The sequence below is a fragment of the Cuculus canorus genome, chromosome 12, assembly GCF_017976375.1.
Source record: "Cuculus canorus isolate bCucCan1 chromosome 12, bCucCan1.pri, whole genome shotgun sequence".
Classification (NCBI taxonomy): domain Eukaryota; kingdom Metazoa; phylum Chordata; class Aves; order Cuculiformes; family Cuculidae; genus Cuculus; species Cuculus canorus.
Window position 1 is genome coordinate 8155675 of NC_071412.1, and position 18269 is coordinate 8173943.

Genomic DNA, 18269 nt, shown 5'->3' on the forward strand with positions numbered 1-18269 from the left:
CATCCCTCTCTCCAGCCTAGCCAAGGACTTGTCCCTCCTCCTCTTTCCATCCCACTCGCCTGGGTCCAGGACTCAGACAAACGGAGACATTTCTTGATGAAACCTATCAGTGAGTGAGTGGCAGCTGAGCAGGTACCGAGCAAGACGCGGGGCCAGACAGCAGCCAGGGGGGAAGGCAGCGGGTGGAGGGAACGTGCCTCGGGAGGAATACTCACAAAGGGCTGCTTTCATTAATAAAACATTCCCCCCTCAGTCGCCTTTTGATTTGGGTGTAAGTATTAACCCCATCTGCCGAACGCTACCTACCAAGTCATCTCTGCTGAGGAAGGCCGTCTGACATGTCCGCTCAATTGCTAACCTTCCCCCTGCCTGCACTCTTCAGCTCTCCAGACCCCCTCCGAACAGCTCACCAGCCTCGCTGGGTCTCCCCTATTGAAGAGATCCTCTTCCCACAACATAGATTAGACCCAGTGAAAATAGGCTTAGTGAAAATACCATTTCACTATTAATGCCCCCCCCGCCTTCACACTCTCACACCCAGAAAGATTATAACAAATCCCAGTCACCTTTTGCCCCTGCTAACTACTGCTCCAGTCTTTGCACTGCACGCCTTCTGCTGTGAGAGAGAGCTGCGCACAGGGTTGTACTTATACACACACACACACGTGTATCTAGTCAGCATTGGAGACGTACAGCAACAGAACACAGCATCTCACCTTGTCACAACACCCCAATCAGTCCCTCTTTGCTGTAACTGCAATGCCTGGTCCTTGGGCAACAGCAGAAAGTTGCAGCAAAACCTGTGTTGGTTTAAGCACGATCAGTCTGTTCCAAACTGCGCAGGGGGAAGCTGCTTTTACATCACTGACACATTTCTATTCTTTCTGTTTCAAGTAAAACCAAGATGCAGAGATGCCTTCGAACAAACAGCCCCTTCATTTCATTTTTTCAAAGGTGTGTTTTAGTGAGTGACTCACTTTCCAAAAAGGGGCCGGTAGAGGGGAAGGACAGCAGATTCTCTACACAAATTCAATAGCTGGTAGGTTGCCATGGGCTGAAGTATTTCTCTGCACACATGAAGGGAAGAGACTCCAGAACACTAAGGGTTTTGCCTCCCATGAGTTATAGCTCTACCCTTCAAGAGCGGAATAAATGCTTTATCCCATCGCAGCCTGCGATGTATTCTACATAGATGGATTGATTTCCCCTATTGTTCTTAATAAATCCTGGCGCATGAAGAAACTCACTGCACAGCCATTTTTCCTGCCTTGTTCTACCTTGCAGAAGTAATAAGGGTCAGATGTGACTGCAGTGCGAAGCAAAGGCCATGCATAAGGCAGTACTTTGCTGGATGCAGTGGGTGTGCTCACAGGGGCTTGGTGGGTGCAGACAAGCAACACCCGTTTCTCTGTTTATTCCCCCTTCTACTCCAAGCTGAATAGAAAAGGAACCACAGCTGGGTATTGCAGCATCGGTGTGGGCAGCCACTCTACAAAGTTGAGCCTGCACAAGCATTCCTGCTCTGCAGAGGGACAGGCAGGGCTCTGGACCTCTCCGATGAGCTCTCACAATGTCTGGTAAATACAGGGCTGAGCCCTGTACCGTTGTAGATTCTTCCAGAGCACACCCTGCTCTCTGCCATGCCCTGTCTATCAGATTTGCCTCTGCCATGGTTCCAGTTGAGAGGAGCCCATATCACCAGCCCGGGGGCTCCTCTAATTTCTAAAAACATAAAACCCCCCCAGAACACTGAACCAACTTCCCTCTTGATGACTCCCAACTGCACAATTCCCACCCCTAGGCTGTTGTTGAAAGCCTCTCTCTCTACAGCCTTTTCTACTTGCAAGGTTGACACCTATCCTTTTTCCGTGCACCAGGAGGGTGTTTGCTGGCCGCAGCTTTGTTAGTGCCCAGCAAGGAGGCACTGCTGGGCTCCTGGAAGCAGGTGGCTTTGCACCGACTTGCCTTGGCCACCTGCCTCCAGCTCCATCCAGGCTCCCTGGATTATCGCTGCTGGCCTTCTCTGGCAGGAGCTAACAACTGGCCACGTTTCAAAAGCTCGGCTGGGAAATTTGGCTGTGGGTGGGAGGGATCAGGTAAAAGAGTTGGTCTCCCATGCATGAGTTGGACTCAATCCTTCAGCAAGACCTCCAGGGACTCACCTCTCCTTGCTCAGGTGGAGACGTCCCAGCCCTTCCCAAGGCATCCCACTCTGTGAACTCGCAGTCATGTCTGATTAAGGAAAAGAGAATTTGTCTCAATTAGAAGGAGGCTCCCATAAGCATGGACGGATGTCAAGTAATTACCAAATGTCACTCATGGCTGTAAGAAAGATCTTAAATTTGGGACCATGCAAACCCGTACACACAATTGCAAGTGAGTTACGGACCTTGGCATGCTTCAGAGCATACCTTGTGCGGACGCTTTCAAGCCATCCCCTCAGCTGAAATACACCCAGCCACGTAAAATACAGCCAGACACGACCCTGTTCACTAATAAGGAAATAAAGCCGAGCAGACCTGCATTGCCAGAGCCCAGAGAGCAACACTGTCTCTTTAATTTTCTCCCTGGCTATCTCATCCTTTGCACAAACTCTTTCCTCCCCGTGGCTTCTTCCAGCCTGGTGGGCAAAGTGGGAAAACATCATTAGGGAGGAAAAATAATTTAGTTTGTTAATCAGTATCCAGTGGTGGGAAACAAGAAAGACAGAGAGCAGGGCTGGCAGTTAGGGCTTAGGAAGGGCCAGCACAAAGCCCACCATTCATGACATCTGGGGCTGGGATTCTCATTGAATTAAACAGACACAAAGAGCAAAGGCATTTCATGCTCTCTTCACAAGAATTATCATATCTCCCTGGCACTAGGAAACCTTCAGCACGGGAGAGGGGGAGAGAGAGAGAGAGAGAGAGGGGAAAGCAGGCAGGCTGGGTAGAAATATGGGGCAGGGTAGAGGAGGCTTTGTTCCAGGGTTGGATTTATGGATGGGATGCAGAGCGTTGCTTTGCGGGGAGAGACAGGGCCCTGGCGCGCTGGGTCTAATAAGAATCAGCAAATGTGAAACAGGGGGCCCCTGTGTACCATGAAGCAGGGAAACCCGCGTTTGACAAGCCAACAGAATAACCGCTCGCGTCTCAAGGCTGTGGAAGGATGCTGACGTTCATATGAGATGTGTCGTCTTGTGTGTGTGTCAGCGAGGAGGGGAGAGAAGGGGAGCAGCAAGGAGTATAAACAAGAGACCAGGCAGCATCGTTCAGTCATGAAAATTAATTAGCTAATGTGCAAACCATGGCTGCCTCTTCCCACTGCCCTGCAAGCATTTCCCATAAAGCTACTGTGTGCGCGGAGCCTGTGACTGGGAATGACAGGGGCAGATTAGGCAGCTCCTTGGGACACAAGCCTGGCAGCAAGAAACCCTCAGCCCGTGCAGAAAATGTGAGGAGAGGACAATTAGGGTCCTTGGGGAAGGGGCAGAGCCCAGGGGCCAGAAGAAAGAGAAACGCGAGAGACGGGGCACCAAGCTGAGACCGAGTATCATGTTGCTGCTGCTGCAGAAATGAGGGCGGATCTGAAAAAACAGCCAGTAATGGGATCTGGTGGAGAGCAAAATCATTGAGGGCTTAGACCACAAGCTCTCTGGGGCGGGACCTGTCATCTCCTACAGTCTCACACTGTGGAGGCCCATCCTACTTGGTCTCACAAGTTGATCTGCTTTAAATACTAATTGCTCAATGACCAAGACCTGTGAGCTGCTGAGAGCCTCCCTACAGCACTACCTGTGGGAAGAGGGGACAGATCTCTGACCTCACGTCCCTGGGGTAATTTGACCCCGTGCACTGGTGCCACAATCAAATATTGCTACCTGGAGAAGAAGACAAGAAATTCTTGAGCAACTTCACATGCCCCATCCCCAAGTTTTCAGATCCTGCTACAATATTGTGCTTATTCTTTGCTGTAAGAAATCACAGGAGAATGAGGGTGCAGGTGGCAATTACCCAGGGGGAACGGGCACAAAAAGGGAATGAGGAGATGGATAGAGAAAGAAAATAAAGAAGCTTCTTCGACATGGGATATGTGTGGAGAACAAGGAATGCACTGGAAACAAAGGGATGCAAGGAGAGAGGAGAGGCTGGGATGGGCATCGCAGCAGACATGTAGGTAAAAGTTGAAAAGGAAGCACTAATTAGCACCCAGACCATCACTTTCCATTAATAGCTTGTCACCGTTTCCTTGATGTTGCTGAGAGCAGGGAAGTTGGTATGTGTGATGCTTACCTGTCTCTATCTCATTAACAGAAGTCAGGGTGAGAACAGACGTTTATTGCCTGCATCCAGATAGACAGGCCCTTTGCTGAACTGAGATGCAGGAGAGAAGGGGAAAGTTATGAAAAAGATGCCTGTGAAACACAAGCCCACACCCATATGATGGAAACCCAAACATGGGACACTCGGATACCTGTGCGGATGTGGTAACAGCCCCAGGAGGGTATAAGGCTCCAGGAGCCCACAAGGCAAAAATACTAGGTCAAATAATTATAAGCCAGGGCAAATACACTGCTGGCCAGGGAAAAATATACGCAGGGTGTGTGCAAAGGGCCATGACTGCATTATACCTGGGAAAGAAAAATAAAAGACTGCTTACTTCCCCAGACAAATTTGCTCAACCGGAGTCCACTCTGCTAGAAAACAGGCAGCCAAATGTCTTAACACAAGCCAGAATGGAGAAACCCACCCCGTAAACAAAGAAAAAAAGAAAAAAGAAAAAAAAAAGCGCCATTCCAAGCAAAGATAAATCTGCATTGCATGTAATCACTTCTGAATTCTTCCAGCAGCTAAAAAAAAAAAGAGATTATACCTCCTATGTAATACACAAAGGCCTCTCCTCCAACATATGCAATGGCTCCTGTTAGCGACACTGAAAAGAGGGAGTGGGCAAGGCAAGGCGAGGACGCCAAGCAGCGAGTATCTGCGAGCTGGTAGCACACGTCTGCTGGTGTGATGACAGGAGCGTGCGTGCGCGTGCACATTCCTAGGGACACCCTCACTTTCATAAGCATACAAATGCACTACGCAAGCCAAAGGTTCCTCAAAAGCAGGAGTCCAAACCTCCCTAGGAGTGAATGAGGCAAAACCAAATGCAAAGAAAACATCACGGCTGGGGCTGGAGGAACAAAGGCTTCCCTTTCTCAGCTTGGAGGCATCTTCTTGGCCATTTCGCTCGGATCAAGTGGAGGCTCTGTTGACTCCCCATCTATTCAAACGAGTGCTTTCAATAGTCTGATAGGTCTTTTCTCCTCTACGGCTTCTCTACCGCCATATTTGCCATCCCTGACCAATGCAGTTAATGCCACAGGCAGAAATACTGCCCTGAAGAGCCCTCATTTAGATTACATGGTCAAGCACTTCAAAGTTAGGAAGTGTCCAATTTATGGCTGTCCGTGCAACCTTAATTCCACCTCACTGTGCAGCCACCCTGGCCAGGGGAAGCAGGAGCGAGCTAAAAATAGGCTGTGACCGTGTCAGTACAGCCTCGTAAGGGCACGGGCAGGGAGAGGCTGAATTAACGTGGTCAAATTGAAATCAGGTACCCTCCCGACTTGCCAGCGCTTGCTTTGGTGCCTTCAACCATGTACATTTTTAATATACAGAAATCACGTGCATTCTAAACATACAGAAAAATGCATTATTTATAGCTAATAAATAATAGATTGTTTATATAAGCAAAAAGAAAAACAATTGTAGGCAAGTGTAACAAATTCCTCTCCCTCCACCCTGCACCCATCCTTGTCTCCGTCCTGCACGGGTAGAGCGGTTTCAAGCCCCGAGCCTCGGCACAGATTTCTGCCACTATGAAATACAGGACTAATGTTATCTGGCAGCGGCAGAAGGCTGTTCTCCCGGGGCTGACGGGGAAAGGGGACCGCTGGGGCTAGCAGTGCCCAGGCCAACACACCCACACTCCCCTACAATTTTTCCTCCTGGCATCAGGACCTGACAGAGTTTTCTCCCAGGAGATGGGGCGATGCTGGAACAATATGAGCTAGAGGTGGAAGAGGATCGTGGAGTTGGCGGTAACTGTCCTCCCACCTTTCCTGGAAGGTCCAGAGCTCTGCAATACAGTGGTGGGAGTCCAGGACTCGCCTTGCTCATGGCCTGTTATTATTATTCTAGGGAAACAATAAATTTTAATTTTGCCCCCCCCTCCCAAGAGGCAACCAATGGGAAATGGTGATTCTGAACAATTCATAATTCAGCTAAACCTGAAAGGAATTTAAGGGACAAAGAATAGGCATTTCTCAAGGCGAAGAGCCTCCCCCAGCCGAATTTCAAGGGCCCGCGGTGAACAATGGGAGTGTCAGAGGTGCTCAAAAAGAAAAAAAAGTTCAAGAATCTTTACAATAAAAAGTGTTAGGCAACACAGAGGTCAGAGCCAGCTCCTCCTATAATAAATAGCATGACTATCCTACATTAACTATAGGAGACATTTTAATGCAGTGCCTCGGCTTCGTGCTAATTATACTTTTTCACCATATTTTGAACCTAAGAAAAAATGTCATCAGTTAATTATAACAGATGAGGGAGTGTGAAGACTTCCTCAATAAATAATGCCTTGATATCTCATATCCAACAAGCTGCGCGCACTGCTCTGAAGGTGCCCAGAAATATGTCCTCTCAGGAAATATATCAAGAAATGATGGTCCCATAAGCTGGCTTTGTTTCCAAGCCTTGATTTTCGGCCCAATAATTAAGTGATTTTTATGGATCGGGGAGAGTAAAGGTCGTGGGACTGCTGGAACAGTTCCAGAGAGAGTCAATATTTAAAAATAAATAAATTCCTAAATCAAAATGAGAGACAAGAGACCTCAGCAAATTCCCCCCATAGCCGCGCACACAAGTGCACAGAAGCAGCGTGGTTTCTGGACCCAATCCCCATCCTTCCTTCGCTCCTGGCATCTCCATAGGAGTCTGGCACACACAGAAAAAGCCTGGTTTTAATGAAACCAGGCCACCGCCGCCTGCTCACCACCAGGAGCCAGCCACCGCCGACCACCTGCCCTGAGGAGCGGGGACCTCATGCCCTGCTGCTGTGCCACCCCTCGCTGTGCCCATCCCTGCCAAGGCCAGTGCGTGTCTAGGTCCTTACCAAGGTTCCTCAACTAAACTATCTTTCTTTCAGCTCCCTTCCCCAAACCGGCACCCCTCAATTCCCTCTCTGAAGAGCTGGGATTTGGCGTGGGAAAGATGTCTTTGGGCTTTTCACAAATCCAGTATCCCCTTGAACCAAAACCAATTAGCCTGGCCCAAGGTCCTGCCATTGAAGGACTGTCCCTTCTTTTCAAACCCCCGCGGGCTCAATTGCTCTAAGGAGCCTGGATGTGAATGAGCAAAGCCCACTTAAAGTGGTACTTAAGGCCAGACCAGGGTGAAGGAAAAGAGAAAGCCTCTATAGGAACAGCAGGCCGAGTTTCCAAAAGACAGCTAACTGCCGGAGATTTGTGTTCTTTTGCTCCCCCCCATTTTCTTTTTTGTACCCCCACTCCTGAGCTTTCAAGGCAAACGCTCCTAACCAAACCTGAGCCCCTGAATAAATATTAGACCTGAAAACGCGAAGCCAGAGCCCCATCTCAACTCTTTGCAGATCCCGGGAGCCCCGTGATGGCTGTGTCGTACAGGCACATGCTCTGGTCCCAAACACGTGCACCCAGAGACATGGAGAGAGGGAGCGTGAGCAGCCTGAGACAATGCTTTGGCAGCTGGGCTCTTAGCAAACATTTTCCCCAGGTGATCAGGCTTCTGGGCACGAAACACCAAAATCCTTGACCTGGAAACGGTGACTCCCAGCATCACGTGGCGGGGCAGACAGCATGGGTAGCTACTCAGCCATCTTATGCTTATGGTCCCCAAGGCCTTCCATGGGCTCGGGGTGACCTAGGGGCTGCGATGCAGCAGCACCAGTGGCAGGGCTGGCACGCGGTACCCACGCCACGAGCAGCATGCATCCACTGTCACATGCCAGGCACCAGCACCTTGGTGCTTGCAGCTGGGAGAAACTCCCATCACCTGCACAGATGCCAAATTAGCACCTTCCTTCTACTGAGACACAAGTAAACGTGTTGCCAGCACGCAGCCACGATCTCTCTCCAGTGTACGAGCAACACCCATCTGCAGCCACAGGCGAGATGGACCCTCCAAGTCCCCGAGCTCTGCCCCTTCTCCCGCAGCTCAGACAAAGCCAGGGCAGAGCAGCAGGTAAAGGGAGGCACCACCCGCCTGCGTCAAGGGTGCGGGGGGGATGGGAGCTGAGAGAGACAAAAGAAATGGCCAAGCCCAGCCCCAAGCATCGAACCCGCCATTGCCAGGCGATTCCGCAAAAATGCCCATTGATGGGATTTCATCCATAACCAAGCGGGAGGGCTCGTGCAGCCCAGCTCCCGAGGCAGCTCCTTCAAATGGCAGGCAACGAACAGCCTCTTCTCCACCCGAGCCTCAGTAGGTTTGGCTTCCCTGGGTATCTGGTACAAAGCCCCTTCACCTTGTGCCTCACGCCAAACCCACTGCATGGCAGCCAAGTTTTAGGAAATGATGGGAAATAACGAGTTGGAGCACACAATGTCCCAGGGCATCATCTCCCAAAGGTGAAACCCACAAATTATATTTTCCATTTATCCCCCAAAGGCACGTGCCGATTCTTCTGTTTCTGGCTCCCTCTGCCCAACCCCAGCTCTGCTTAAAGAACAAAGACATCACGGCCCAGCTCCAGAAACTTCACCCACATCTGACCTACACTGCATCCTATCACTCCGCTGGGAGAGTCCTACCAAGAAGAGAAACCCACCAGCAAGGACCACAAACACCAGGACTTGAGCTCTTCTCCCCGCACAGCCAAAAAAGACGCCTTTCCTTCTTGGTTTGGGCTGTGCAGGGGAAAAGATCCATCTGAAACCTACAGCTACGCAGACAGGGCAAAGGGCTAAGCCACAAACGGAACCTGCGTATAGCCAAAATCCATCCCCGGCCCAAAGATGGACCCTTGGGGAATCTCCTTCCACAGTGGCACTTAAAAAAAAACAGACAGAAAGCAGAAACCTGACAGTGAGCTGCCAGGGACTCTAAATGCAGCGGGTATTTTACAAGAAGGGCATTACCAGGGGAGGTTTTATTTGCCTCCTCGCTCCTCACCCACACGTGCATGAGCTGGGATGTTCGTACCACCATTCCCCATCACTCACTGCCACCTCCCTCGTTAACGGGGAGGGCACCTCCACGCCTCCCCCAAACACCTGCGGGTTCACGCCAACAACAGGGGCAAAAATGAACAATTTAAGCACCAGTAAAAATTCAGCCATGGTTTCTCTCTCCTGGAAAGCAGAGGCCAAATTGCTCAGTCCCTTTCTCAATCCTCTTTGGGGGAAAACGCTCTGGGATAAGCGAACCAAGCCTACCACCTGAAAAATCACCTGAAAAATCAGCTCGGAACAGGTAATTTTGGGGACAAAAAAAAATATTAGGACTCAAGGGTGGTTTCTGAACAGCTGATCCAACAGCAAGGTTGAAAAACCTTGCATCAATCCTTTGTAAGAGTTCACATGTAGACACGGATTTCCACACTTCCATTTTATTTCATAAAATTTTATATATGCGTATTTATATACACACACACACAAAGACATTTATTATATGTGTGTGTATATATATATATACTATTTTTTTCCCTCGGGTCCTCTTGTTATCTTTTCACCTTTTGCAATTACAAAAGCCAGGGACAGAAATACCTCCTGGGTTCTACCAGTGCAGAAACACTCCCACCAAACAGATTTTTCTCTAACATGCTGGTCGAATGATTCCTTCTGAATTATATTCATTAGGAATTTGAATGTTTCTTTCCTCCATCCCCCATCAAATCATTACTCCGGAATAAATGCATTCATCAACCACCTTGCTCAGTTCCCTCCTGCTTTGTTCAGCCTAGTTTTAAAGCATCTCCACTGAAACCGTTTGCACCTGACTCGATGCTAGTGTACGGAAGGGGAAAAAAAAAATAAATAGGAGAAGAATTGAGTGCCACTCACAATATTGTGGAAATAATTGGAAAATCATTTCTTAAAAATAACCAACATAATAAAGGAAGGAAAGGACTACATTCTCTCCTCCCCACCTCCAATCTCCTCCACAATTTCTGGGATTGCATCAAACATACATATTCCAGATGGGCTGGAAAGGAGGTTGGATCTTAATGACACGTCTTTCGCTGCCTTTGGAATGAATGATTCATTCGGATCTCGCTGAGACTCGGTGCCACAGTTGAGTTACATTTCTAGAAAATCCGTATCTTTAATTCTGCCGCTGCGTGTGGGACCCAGCAAATCATGGAATTACTGCTGTAACTTCGGATTAGTAACGCTTTCTAAATGATAGTCTAATTCCAGGCCTTCATGCTTTTCAGCGTTCACACTCACACAGCCTTTTCCCTGGGAGGCTTCCTGCGGAATTAGTGCTGGCGTCTTCGTCTTTCTCTGCCCTTTTTAATTTCTCCAATGACTTCTCATTAGAATATATAATAACAACAGCTCCTCAGAACTTTTCTTTCTCCCGGTATAGCCAAATTCAGGCTGAGAATCCTTTTTCCTTACTGTGGTTATGGTGGTGCTCTGCCGGCCCTGGAAGGGTGCACAGGCATATTGAGCTCTGTGGGCCTATGCGGCGTCTGACGCCAATACCCCGTGCAAGGGAAGGTGGAAAACCTGCCTCTGAGGTGCATGGGGTGCCCCTGAGGTGCATCCCCACACTCCACTGGGCACGGGTGGCTCAGCCTCACGGTGCTTCCCTCTCTCCTCGGCGAGGGGTGCCCAGTCGCAGAGAAAAGGATGGGTTAGGGTACCCGTTCTCCACCTCTGCAGGTGGCGGGAGCATCTTTTCCACCTCTCCCTATCTCCCGCAGCATCTCCCGGGAAGCAGGGAGCCAGCAATCAGCCCACTCGCCACTCAAACCACGGGAAGCTTTTTCTCTGCAGCCTCCCCGAAGCTGTCACGGCTCGCGTGGGTTGATGGCAGCGCGGGGAGCGGCCCCGAGGGATGCCAAACCCCAGCGAGGGGCTGGCAGCGATGCCCCCTGCCCTGCCCGGGGTGCCGGGGGGACCCGGGGGACCCCGGGGCGCTCGCCGCATGCCAGCTGGGAAAACGTGCCGGGAAGGCTCGGCGGAGAGCGCGGTGCTTTGTGTCGCCATGGGAACGGAATGCAGATTTGCCAATTGCTTTTTCTTTTTTTTTTTTTCTTTCTTCCTTTCTTTCTTTCTTTTCTTTTTCTCTTATTATTTCCCATACATATTATGTTTCAACTTCTGGAGGGAGGCTTTGTGTTTTGCCAACTGCCCAGCTCCCAAAGAAGCCTCAGAGCCGGCGGGTGCCTGCCGGAGGGGTGTACCCACCAGCGGGACCCCTTCCCTGGGTATCCCCCTCCCCGCAGACCCCCCCTTTCCTCCAGCTACGGACAAAAGCAACAGCCACCGCACAAGAAAAGTGATCACATTATCACCAACTTGACCTTCCAAAGGGAGGCCAGGATCAAACCCAAAGCCGAAAAAAAAAAAAAAAATAGAGGGAGGAAGGGAGAGAGGAGAAAAGGGAAAAATATCCAAAAGCCGGGTGTCTTTTTTTTTTTTTCGCGGGCTGGGGCGGGAGAGGATTAATTTGGGGAGGGCGCCCGCCCCCTCCATCCTTCCAGCACCGCAGCCCGGGAGTGAATCGCGAGGTGCGTTTAATTGAGTATTAAGCCCCGGATTTCTTTGGCGAGGAAAGCACCCGCGCAAAGCTCGGCTCCCTTTCCCCAGCCCTCCCGCCGCTCGGAGCGCCCCGACGGGGCGGGCGCGGAGCCGCCTCCCTTACCTGCAGCCCCGAGGGCGGCGAGTCGGATCCTACTGCGGCCGCTTCCCCCGGGCGAGCAGGTCTGGAAGTCATTTCTACTTTCGGTTATCTAGCTTTATGATGGCTCCACAACACTCATACAGCTAGATAACCAAAGACAGAAACATCCCTCCGTCGGGGATGCCGGCCATCCGTCCGTCCGTCCGTCCGTCCATCTGTCCGCTCCAGCGTACGGGCACGGCCGGGGCAGGGCGGCGGGGAGCTGCCACCGGGAACCACACATGTAGATAAAAAAAAAATAAAAAATAAAAAAATAAAAAAAAAAGAAAAATAGAAAAAAAAAAAAGATAAATAGGAGGCGGAGAGGGGGAGCCGGGGCAGAGACAGCGGCACCACCGGCTGCGGCGCTGCCGCGGGGGCTCGGGGCGGGCTGCTGGGAGCCGTGCCGGGGCGTACCGAGCCGTGCCGGGGCCGCGGGAGCCGAGCGGGGCTGCGGGAGCTGAGCGCGCCCGTCGCGGCGCCGGCCCGGGCGAGCGGCACGCGCGCTCCCGCCCCGCTGCCCAACTTCTACTGCGCTCGCCCCCTTTGGGAAGTGACGTCACGCCGCGCTCGGCCAATCCCCGGCCCCGCATTCAAATCAGCGCCCCCTTTCCCGCGCTTTCCAGCCCCGCGCCGGCCGCTCGCGCCGCGCCCCCGCCGCTCGACGGGGCGGGACGGGGCAGCGCGGATCCACACCGGCCGGCACCGCCCGCCCCGCCTCGGGGCTGTGCTCTGACCCCCTCTCCGCCTCCGCCCGCCCCGACGGGCCGGCAGCGAGGGGGAGAGGCGGGCAGCACCCCTGCGCAGCCCGGCGCTGGGGGACCCACCTGCGACTAAGTTCCCTGTCCTCGGCGCTCCCTTCTCTCCCTTTCCTCTCTTTCCTCTCTCTCTTCTCTCCGCTATCCTCTCTCTCCGCTATCCTCTCTCTCCCCTTTTCTCTCTCTCCCTCCCCTTCTCTCTCTCTCTCCCCTTCTCGTTCTCTCCCCTTTTCTCCTTTCCCTTTCCTCTCTCTCCATTTCCTTTCTCACCTTTCCTCTCTTCTCCCCTTTCCTCCCTTTCCCCCTTCCGTCCATTTTCTTCCCCTTTCCCGACTCCTTTCCTTCTGCCTTTCCCAGTTCCCCCTATGCCATGCCCCCCCCAGCGTTCTCCTCTCACACCGTCTCCTCCCCCCGCACCCAGGGCAGCCTTCGGGCCCCTTTCCCCGCAGCCATACGCGGGTCTAACCCGTCTCGGGGCTGGGGACGCACCGGCGATCCCGCACCGATCGTCTCTGCTCCCCTTTTTCCTTCCTATTTTAATTATTTCCCTTCCAGATCCCCCTATTTTCCGCACAGGTTCTTAACGCGATGCGCGTGTAGCGGCGAATCCGGCGTGTACAAATAATAACAACAGCAATAATAATAATAAAATGCCAGGAGGTAAATATGATTATCTGCGTGCTTATCTGACCTATTCCGCATTAAATATAAATAAATAATTTCAAATAAAAATTGTAATCCCTCGCCCCTTCTATTGCTTTCCCTTAAATCCGAGCCGAGGGGAAAGTGTGAGCTGCTGCAAAACGAGGGATGCGCGGAACGAAGCGATCGCGGCTGAGGGCAGCCGGATCCCGGCTAGCTCCGCCCGGGTTATTTATTCCTTCCTCTCCTCCCTCTCCGCCATCCCTTCAAAAAAAAAATAAATAATTTTTTAAAAATGAAATAAATATAATCCAGGAGCTCAATTAAGCTAAAAGCTAAAGGATCAGCGCTGCCAGCGCCGCTGCTCCCGGCGATCCCAGCCCGGCTCCCGGGAAGAGCCGGTTCCCCCGAGCCCAACGACAAACGGGCCCTGGAGGGTCCGGCCGCCCCGACGGGGCTGCGGAGGGCGAGCAGAAATCCCGGCTCCGTCCCCAGCCCCTCGGTGCCTTCCCCGCCATCCGGAGCCGCTCGGGAGACTTGCCCGGGGTTTATTTTAATCTGCCTCGGAGAGGTGGGGAGGGAGGAAACGTTCCACGAACAGGATCTCCTTAATTTTTCCAGCCCTGGATTTTTTCCTAATTTACCGCTGTAGCCTTTGAGTTGCTGACATCCGAGGCGGGGCGGGGGGAGCCTCCCGCCCGCCCCACCGCCTCCGAGGGGTCTAGGGGACACGGGGACACGGCGGTGACGCCTGGACCAGGGTCCTGCCTCAGTTTCCCCCGGCGGGGAGAGCCCCGTTGCTTTCCCTTTCCTCTCTCCGGGGAGCAGCGTGCGGGGCCGCCGGCAGCACCCCCGCTCCCGGGGCCATTCCGGCGGCTGTTCAGCCCCGCAGCAGCGGCGAAGGGGCCCGGGAGAGAAAAACCAGCCACGACCAAAGCCACGGAACAGCCGCCGTGCGAGGTCTCCCACTCGCCGTGTCGCCGATGCCGCGGGGATGCACCGCACAGCTCTGCTCGGGCCCGGGGCTCCCTCTCTCCGCTGGGCAAAGGAGGAGATTTTTTTGTCAGGAATATATATAATATTATTTTTTCCCCCCTATCTCTTTTCAGCAACGCTTCTGCTCGGAGCCCCAGCCTCGATCCGCTCCGTGCGGGCAGAGCACCTGGGGGGAAAAATTCACCTTGCAGTTGGGGTATATTTTTAGGTGTTGATGGGGTGATTCTTTTTTGTTTTTTTGTTTGTTTGTTTGTTTGTTTGTTTGTTTTTGTTATTTTGGCTTTTGGGGGTTTAAGGTTAGGGTTTGTGGGTTTGGGTTTTTTTGATGCGGTTTTAGCAGAATAGATACAAAATGGCTCCTTGGCACAGCGCGAAGCACCAGCCGGCAGCCTGCGAGGGATCGACGGCGGCTGCAGCGGGCAGAGCCCGCAGCCCTTCCGCCTCCCCGGGGCCGGCGGGACCCTCCGTGCCCCGACGGGGCGGGCCGGGGCGGCGGGGCCGGCGCGGCTCCGACCATGGTCTTGCACTACCCGGCACGGCCCCGGGCACGGAGAGCCCTCCCGGTCACCGGGCCGCCCCGCAATTATTTAACGTGATCGCCCCGTAACGAGTCCGCTGCCTTCCCCTCTTCTACGTCCTGCACGTCTGACGTCACTTTTCTTTAATTAGGAGAAGTTATTTTTAGCCAACCTGGAGTAACCCCCCTCGCCTCGCCTCCTCGAGCTGCATCTTCCATTAATTGGTTTGTATTGTATTTTTTTTCTTTCTTTTTTTTTTTCTTTCTTTTTTGGCTTTTACTCCTACAATCGGGGCTTTTCACAGAAGCTGCAGCTCCCGACGGGCGCGAAGGAAACGCGTTGCTTTGTTTAGCAATTAAAAGCCGCCTCTGAGCAAGCCCCGGCGTTGAAAAGGCAAAGCAGCGGCGTCCCAGCCGCCGGCTGCTCTTTTATTTTTCTCTCCGGCCGTCGGGGGCCCGGACCCAGGCGGGGACGGTCCCGGACCCTCCTCGCTCGGCGGGGCGAGGTGGAGGCACGTCGAGGGAATCCGGCCGGGTGCGGGCTCTCAGGCAACTTGCATTGCTATGATTCGCGTTTCCTTAAGGCTGAGGCCTAAAATGCGTTTCACTTCCAGGGAGATACAGGAAAAAAAAAAAAATAAACACACACACACACAAAAAAAAAAATCCCACAAGCCCCAAAGAAACAAGCGTTCGCTGGAAGGGAGGGAGCAGGGAGAAAAAAAATGGAAAAAGCAATGAAATAAAATAAAACAAAAAAAAAAAGAAAGAAAAATAGAAAAAAATGAAATAAAATATTTTTTTTTTAAAGCGAAGAGAAGAGACATAGCAAATGAAAGATAAATTCTACAGCAGCAGAAGCCGTGGCGGATCGGGGCACGGCAGCGGCCTCGCTGCTGCTTCTCGGCGGTAAATCTGAGCAGGGGAGCCACGGTGCCCCCCTCCTACCCTCACCCCGCGAAACGGGGCCCCGCAGCTGCCCCCGCCGCACCGGGAGGCACAACTTCCCCGGCAGCCCGGAATTTCTCCCGCGGCCTAAAGCCTGGCTGCTTTGGGATGCTCGGCCTCGTCCAGGCATTTTGCCCGGTGCTGACCCTGTGGCCAGCGAGTGGGGATATTCGGGGGTAACTCCGTAGCCCCCCGGGCTGCCCTCGGGGCTCAGCCCTCCCCAGGTCCCGCTCCCGATCTGCAGCATCCCTGGCAGGTGGGGAGAGGCTGCGGGACCGAAACCATCCCCGGAGTCAAAAGGTCCCCCTCGTGTCTCCTGCTCTCTTCCCGCGAAGGGGAAGGCGGGGTGCAGGGCTGTCCCCGTCCCGGTGCCGCACCTGAAGGCGCCCAACTTCCCGGCAGGGACAGACCCAACTTCACCTCCCCCTTCCTTCCCTCCTTGTCTCCCTCTTCTCCCCCTCCGGCAGCCGGTGTGTGTATTCCCCCCAGCCTTGGCGGGCGGTGGGTAGAAAATCCCTTCCCGCCCCCCCGGGGCCGCCCCGCCGAGGATGCCCGGCCGCGACACTCACTCTTGCAGCCGTGCCGAGCGCAGGACGGCGGTCCCGGGGCGAAGCGGGTGGCGGGGGCTGCTCCCCCACACCCGTGCGGGAGGGCACAGGGCTGCCCTCGGCCGAGCAGCGGCCCCCGCGGCCCCCAGCCCCGGGCACGGAGCGGCAGGGGCGGCAGGGAAGCTTCTGCCCCGGCTCCTCGCGTCTTCCCGGCTGCTGCCGGTGCCGGCTCTGCTCGCTGGGCAGGAGCTGCCGCCGCCGGCAGGCTCTGCCCGCACTGACGTCAGCCCGGCAGCCTCCTATTCACTCCAACCATGGCGGAGAGGAGGAGGAGGAGGGAGAGGGGGAGGGGAGGAGGCGGGGGGAGGGAGGGGGAGAGGAGGAGGACGGGAGGAAGGCGGCAGTGGCGGCGGGGGTTGGTGGCTGGCAGGCTCCGCCGAGCAGAAAGCGCAGCCCCTCTGCCTCACCCCTTAATTACCCCCCGAGGATGGGGCTGCGCGGGGGAGAGGGGCCGCTTCGCCTGTGCGCCCCCTCCCCCGCAGTGACACCCCTGCCACCCGCTCCCGCGGGGCCACCGCTCACCCGGGCACCCGCTCTGCACCCCGGCCCCGGGCAGCGTTTCTCCCGGGGCGGGGAGAACCGGGGCCGGGATCCCCGCAGCCCGGGACCTCCTCGGTAATGCCCACTCGAGGACCCCACCACCACCCGGGCGAGCAGGGAAAGGGATGCAGTCGCCCCCCCGGCCCTGCCCTGCGCTGCCCCGGGCAACCCTGCAGCCCCGGCGCAGCGCTTCTCCTGGAGGTGGAAGGGGCGGGAGAACCGGGGGTCTCAATCCCAGTAGCCCAAGACCCCCTTGGCAGCGCGCCCTCGAGGACCTCGCACTTCCCGTGGCTAGCAGGGAAAGGGCTGCCGTCGCCACCAGCCCCGGGCACACCAGCCGCCCCTCGGCACCGCTTCTCCGGGGCGGGGAGAACCGAGGCTGGAATTCCCACAGCCCGGGACCCCCTCGGCAGTATTCCCGTTCCCTCTTGGACCCTCCATCTCCCGTGGCGAGCTGGGAAACGGCTGCAGTCGCCCCCTATCCCGGGCACCCATGGCCCCCCCCGGTACCGCTGTCCAAAGTGCTGAACCGTCTCCCGGCCCGGCCCGGCTCGGCCCGGCCCCGCTGTCCAAAGTGCTGAACCGGCTCGACACGGCTCGGCACGGCCCGCAGCCGTCGGGCAGAGCCAGGGCACCGGCTGCCCCCGGGATGCGACCCCGGCCCTGCACGTGGGGATCCCTACCAGAGCCGAATCGTGCCGAGCCGTGTCGCCTCCTCCCCGAGGGCCAGGCCGAGCCCCCGAGACCGCTTCACCCTGGCTGCCGCAGAGAGCTGGAAGTGGACGCGGGCACGACAGGTACCGCCTGCACTTCGCTCCTCCGCTCCCTCTGCGTTTCCATCTTCCCTGTCTTCTTTACAGCATTACACACATCTCTCTTCGCCTGCAGTCTTTGCAGTAACGCAAAAAATTGCCCTCTACCCCCTCCCCCAATCCCTACCAACCCCCAAAACCCTCCTGGCACACCTTTACTCCGCTTCCGACCTCTCCTCCTCTTCCTTCCTGCGTGTAACCTGGCTTCTATTTTTTATCTCCGTTTCACTTCACCGATGCCCCGGAGCGGCTCTGGGGAGTCTCTCGCAGCCCCGATGGAGACACAGGGATCCCCAGACAGGTTTTCTATGTAGGAAAGAATAAACCGATGGAGCTCGAGAGATCTGCAACAGCCGAAAACGCCGCCTCGCCTTTACACTCGTGTTTTTACACTCGTGTTTTTAAATTCTCCCGTTCTTTTCCTTTTTGCATCCGTGAGTTGCCACGAAATGAAATATAACCCCAAATGCCACCGCCAGCAGAAACAGGAGCTCGTTGCCAAATTCCGTAGTATTTTATTTTAAAAGCAATTAAGTAACGTCAATTAAAAA

At 54.4% G+C, this 18269-nt stretch overlaps 1 long non-coding RNA gene across 1 annotated transcript in view; it reads right to left on the reverse strand.

Annotated features, from left to right (window-relative positions):
• LOC128853368 (uncharacterized) overlaps window positions 1-16574 on the reverse strand; it is a 39889-nt gene extending 23315 nt beyond the window's left edge. Inside the window, exons 1-3 of the long non-coding RNA XR_008451879.1 lie at window positions 16328-16574; window positions 11880-12120; window positions 2163-2232 (exon numbers count right to left, since the gene is read on the reverse strand). This is a non-coding gene — a long non-coding RNA (uncharacterized LOC128853368). The remainder of the gene's footprint in view (window positions 1-2162; window positions 2233-11879; window positions 12121-16327) is intronic.
• Window positions 16575-18269: the final 1695 nt, after the last annotated feature.